The sequence below is a fragment of the Alexandromys fortis genome, unplaced genomic scaffold (assembly GCF_014885135.2).
Source record: "Alexandromys fortis isolate MF-2015 unplaced genomic scaffold, M_Fortis_MF-2015_v1.1 scaffold_29, whole genome shotgun sequence".
Classification (NCBI taxonomy): Eukaryota; Metazoa; Chordata; class Mammalia; order Rodentia; family Cricetidae; genus Alexandromys; species Alexandromys fortis.
In genome coordinates, this window is record NW_026067891.1 from 12,885,233 (window position 1) to 12,891,232 (window position 6,000).

The window sequence follows — 6,000 nt, forward strand, 5'->3', positions numbered from 1 at the left end:
GACCTGACTACACAGTGGGTTTGAGGTCAGCCTGGGCTACGTGATTCCTTGTCTCAAAACCCAAAAGTTGAAAAAGCACCAAATGGAAGATGCATGCTAGATTTCAAAAGATGGAGAAATACAGACATTTGATGCTTTCTAATATTTGTGTTTGACAATCTCTTGAGTTTAAAAAACATAATGAAATTAATTCCACCTGCTTTCACGTTTTTTTAAATGTTAGATTGGGAAAGCCACCGTTCCGTTTAGTCCCGTTGTCTTCTACCCTAGTACTATTCTGTATGCCCCAGCGGTCAAGTAAAATGTGCACAAACAAACAAACAAACAAACAAACAAAAACTTTGTTTCAGCTTGCTCCAGAACTTCACCCCTGCATGGAAAGCAACTATACCCCCTGTACGCCAGCTTCCCCACCCTCCTGCAGGGTTTGGGTCTAGCCCCCAGCTTCTGTAAACCCTACCTTACCGGCTCCAGGAAGGCAAAAGAGGGTGAGGAGAGACAGGAATTTGCCTTGAAGTTTAGCTCCTTTCTCCCCCAGGGAAGCGAAGGGAAGCAAAGGCGGTTGGTGAGAGGGACAGAAGGGCATCGGGTGGCAAACCCAACTCCTGCAGAGCAGGGTGGCTGCCCTCTCTGTGCCACCCAGACTCAGGAGAAGAAAATGCAGGAAGCTGTACGTTCACTTACTCCCCAAGGTCACCCTTGCCTGTGCCCAGAGCAGGATCAGCACTAGAAACCCTGTGGGCACCAGCATCAGCATCCTTCAGGGATAGGGACAGGGGAGCCCACAAACCTCAGCTCACTCCCTAGAAGAGCCAGCTCAGCTCCCTCCAGACCAGGGGAGAGGGAGTGAGGTGGTGGGGGCACAGACCAGCCAATCAGAAACCTGTGGAGACACTCCTAGATCCCTGGAGAGGAGGAGGAGGGGGCTTGGGATCACTGAGGGGAGAGCCCTGTTTTGCCTTGAAGGAAGTACTAGGAACCAGTGATGTCTCATGCTGGTGTGCTGGTGGTACCATGTAGCTGTGTGACTTTGTTGCTGTCTTTAACATTTATTTGTATGTGTGCACACGTGTGTGTACACGTGAGTCACAGCATGCATGTGGAGATCATAGGACAATTTGCAGGAGTTCCCGTGTGGCGTTTGGAGATTGAGCTCTAGCTTGACAGCAATCTCCTTTACCCACCGAGCCATCTCACTGGTCCTGTGGGTTTTTGTTTATTTGTTTGTTTTTGTTTTGTTATAATCTAATATATAAGAAATAAAATTGACTGTCTTAATGCATTTAATTCAGCGGCCTTGGGGGCATCTAACCAACCATCACCACCTGATAGGCCATGGTCAGATAGATGGTTTAGCCATACCTCTGTTAGAGGAGACAGGTGACTCTGAGGCAGATCTACAAGACCTTGGGGACAGCAGTGTCACAGTGGGAAAGCAGGCCTGCTTACATCATCTTGTACTCCCCATGCTGGACTCAGTTTACACCCCGAGTTCTCTCCACTTGAGCCTTTTTAGCTGAGCTCCAGGCGCCAAAGCCTGGCCTCCAGGGCAAGTCCCTGTGGCAGATTCTGTCTTTGTGAACTGCTTGGACATCTATGGTACATCCCGCCACTCAAAGTGGGCAGCCCAAGGCGGGGCCAGTGGCTCAGAGGGGAAAGTGCTCACTGCATAAGCGTGAGGACCTAGTCCAACTCCCAGCCCCTCGTAAAAGCCAGGCACGTGGCTCATACCTACAACCCAGCCCTGGGGAGGTCCAGACAGGGGGTCTAACCAACACTAGCGACTTCAGATTTAATAAGAAACTCAGTCTCAAAAACTAAGGTGGGGGGTCTGGAAAGAGGCCAGCTCCCTGCACGCATGTTGGGAAGCTCACAACTGCCCGTAACTCTAGCTTCGGGAGCTCTTCTGGCCACTGTGGTCACCCACACACATGTGGTACATGAGCACGTGTGCACACCCACATGCATGCACACACACACCAAATAAAATCTTAAAAGGAAATGAGTGACTAAAGACTGACCTGATGTCCCCTGGTCTCCACGCGCCCATACGTGTGCATGCACACATGGACACACAGAGGACAATCTGCTGCGTGTTAGTGTGTTCACAGAACTATACACCCATCATAGCAGACAATTTTGAGCTATTTTCATTGCCTTGGAAGGAAGAACTGTAGCCATTAATCTATCACTGTCCGGGTCTCTGGCCTTTGCCTCCACTTTCTATTTTTATAGGCATACCTCCCGGAGAGTTCACATAAACAGAAGAGCCTGACACGTGGTCTTGGCATTTGGCTTCTTTTTCAATCAGATGATGTCCCTGACGCAGACATCTTACTGTCCAGAACCCTGGCCACAAGGCTGAAGACCTAGCTTCTGGCGGGTCTATGGTGCTTTCCAGGGTGACTGCAGGGAGAAGTGGGGAGTTGAGTCCCAGAAGGCTGGCCTGAGGGTGACAGGCCCAGTGTGGGCATGAAGTGCATCTGCAGATGAGAAACAGTGCTGGGCAAAGAATTCTCTTGGGGGCAATTTGTGAGGAGAGCTTCTGTGATCGCCAAGAACAGACCGACCACAAAAGTGATAATAACACTGCCTTCAGGAAGCTCTGTCTCCCATCAATGAAGCCCTCACATGGGTTATTTCCACCCAGCAGTTCCTCAGAGAGGGTAAGTCACTCACCCAGTGTCCCACAGCCTCTGAGGGTTTTTACCCACTCTGATGGAAGTAGCCTATCTCTTTTAATTCTGGTGGCATTTCTGGGCCTTTCTCCACCTTATTTCCTGGGAGACTGCATCTCAGTCTGTGGCCTGGATTCTCCCCAGTCAGGAGATTGAGCCAAATCCTTGCCATCTCTGTTGTTTGGTCTCCAGGCAACACAGAAATGTTGGCAGAGTGGACATCCTACAACTGATGCCCAGGCCCCACTCCAGAAGCAACCACCAGGGTGGCCCTGCCTCCCTTCTCCTAGCCATCTGATGCCCCACTGGGTCTGCTATCACTCTAGGCCACTGTGGTCTGCCAGGCAGGGCTCTACACCCCTGGCCTCATCTCTTCATGGCTATAGCATCCCAGGCCAAACCTTGGCCAACTGGCCCTGTGGAGCTCAGGATATGGGAAAGCATTTACACAGGCCTTCCTGACAAGTGCCTCCCACGTGTCTCTCATCTACACTCCTGGAGATAATGTGAAGTCATTCTGATTCTCTGCACAATGACCAGAGCCTGAATCAGGCCAGGACTATTTGAGGTCACAAGTCCTCATCTTTCTGAGATGTTTGCTTTCTTGGTTCTGGGGCCAGAACATGAACCTTGCCCATGTAAGACAAGTGCTCTCCACACATCTGCAGCCCTAGTCTGACACTATTTTGCATTGTTTTTAATTTTTGTGTTTCTTTTTAGAGAGTGTTTATCTTGTGTGTGTGTGTTCCTGAGTACACACACATGCAGTCCATGTGTGGGTACCCACAGAGCACAGAATCATGTGCCAAAGCCCCTGGAGCTGCAGATATGAGCAGTTGTAAGCCACCCAGAGGAGGTCCTAGGGGCTAAACTCTGGCTCTCTGTAAGAGTAGTAGCATGCTTGACTCTCTCCACTGTGGGAGGTCCTTCTGTCTATGTGTTGCTTTTATTGGTTAATGAATAAAGAAACTGTCTTGGCCTGTTGATAGGCCAGAACTTAGGTAGGCGGGGAAAACTGGACTGAATGCTGGGTGAAGGAAGATGGGGATGGAGACACCATGGATCCACCACCAGAGATAGATGTGCTGAAACTTTGCTGGTAGGCCACAACCTCATGGTGATGCACAGATTACTAGAGATGGGTTAAATTAAGATGTAAGAGCTAGCAAATAAAAAGCTAGAGCTAATGGGCCAAACAGTGATTTAATTAATATAGTTTCTATGTGATTATTTTGGTTCTAGGTGGTCGGGGCAGACAAGCAGCCTTCTTCTCCAACAAGGTTTGTTGTTGTTTACTTTTCATTTTTTCTAAGACAATATCCTTGTTCACAGTTTTTGGTTCACAGAAAATTAAGAAAAGCTAGGAAGGGGTTTCTCATCCATCCTGCCTCATGTCTCTAGCCTCCCCACACTCCACAGCCTACACCGCAGAGTTCCAGGTACTAAGAGTCATGGACCTGCGGGCACACATGGTTACCATCAAAACAGGAGACTTACAAAGGGGCAGCTTCTGACCTGGGTGTGATGTGCCGGCCTATTGTCTCAGCAACTCAAGAGGCTGAGGCAGGGGGATCAAATGTTCAGTACCTGCCTGGGTACTGAACTACTATATTTCTAAAAGCAAAAATAAACAAAAGAGAGATGGGTTATTGTGTATGTTTGTTGAGATAGGGTCTTATGTAGCCCAGGCTGACCCAGAAGGGCTAATGCCCCTGCCTTCCATCACTCAAGGGCTAGGATTACAGTTATGAGTCACCGTGTGCTGCTCTATGGTGCTGGGGATTGAACTCAAGGCTCCCCTCTTGCTAGGCACGTGGGTACACTGAACTACATACATCCCTAGTACTCCTTTGCAGAGACAGGCATGGACGACCCCTGGGAGAGAAACATTCACCAGTAGGGGGCCCTCAAGCTGCTGGAGCCTAGTGGGGCTGTCTATAGAAATGCTGCCACGTCTGCTAGCTTTGAAATAAAGGGGACAGGGAGAAATATGTCCCCTGTTCATCAGGAGTGGGGTTGAGATTGGGATGGAGGGTGACTCATTTCTGTTGACTTGTTCCGTGAGCTGTCTGACCTTTGAAAATCAGTTTCCTGATCTCTTTGGGCTCACGAACTTACTGGTGAAACCAAAGGGCTGGAAGTCACAAGCCAAGTGTTTCCTCCTGGGTTTCGATCGAGAATAAAGGCCAGAGAGGAGAGACCTGATGACAGCCAAAGCTGCCACATAATGGTCTTAGACTTGGTGCAGCCATCAGGCAACAGTGGACCAACACCCTGTTCACAGCGGGCGGCAGAGATCTGTGTGGCTAAAGCTGTCCAGCCTCAGGCACAGATCAAAGCAAGCAGTCGTGTGTTTCTTCACAAGCACATCTACCCTGGGCACTGGCCATGTCACTCCCAAGTGTTTACCCACAAGAAGAGAAAGCAAACAGTGGGCCAGTGAGCTGGCCCAGCTGGTAAAGGTGCCTGCAATGCCCAGGACCCACGTGGGGGAGGGAGAGGACAGACTCTTGAAAGTTGTTCCCTGGCCTCCACAGGTTCACTGTGGTACATGTGTGCCTGCACGTTCACACACCCAACAAATAAGTGGGGGGGGGGGTGCAGGAGTTCACTCGGCATGAGTGTGCACAGTTGCTTCTTTTGTTTAGAATTAGAAACAACGCAAACAAGCATATCCCTCTAAAGGTAACTTGGAGGGGCAAGTTGGGGTATGTCTGTGCAGTGAGATACTATGCAAGGACAAAAAGGTGCAAGGTCTAAGGGTCGACATCATCTACCCTCTCAGGAAGGGCTCACTAGGACCTGGGTTCAACAGCTGAACTCTGAGCCCTGCAGTATTCTCCTGTATTTTGGAAGGAGATGCTTGCCAAACAGCAGCAGAGTGTAGCCTGCTGACACTGTCCTTGCTGCTGATGTGGAGGTGTTGGAATGACCCTTAATGACAGTCTGACACCCACAAACATGATAACTAATCCTTACTCATTGCCAGCTGATATAATTTCCCAATCAGAGGCCAAGTTCCTGATCCTGCCGCCCCTAGGACCTCAGTCAGGCTGGAGGAGGGCACACAAAGCTGGCCCAGGACAGCAGCAGCAGGTGAGAAGGCAAAACCGCGCCTTGCCTCACTGTGACAGGGGCTGGAGCCTCTATGGGACACTTCCAGGTGTCCAGACATCCTGGAGTTGAGTGGCTCCCAGCAGTTACATGGGGAGGTGCCTAGGTATGGACAAGCACCAGCCAGGAGAAAGGTCTAGAAACATCTTTCCTCCTTCCTCCCATAAGAAGGTCTCAGTAGCGACATGTGAAAAGAGTGGGCTGCCCA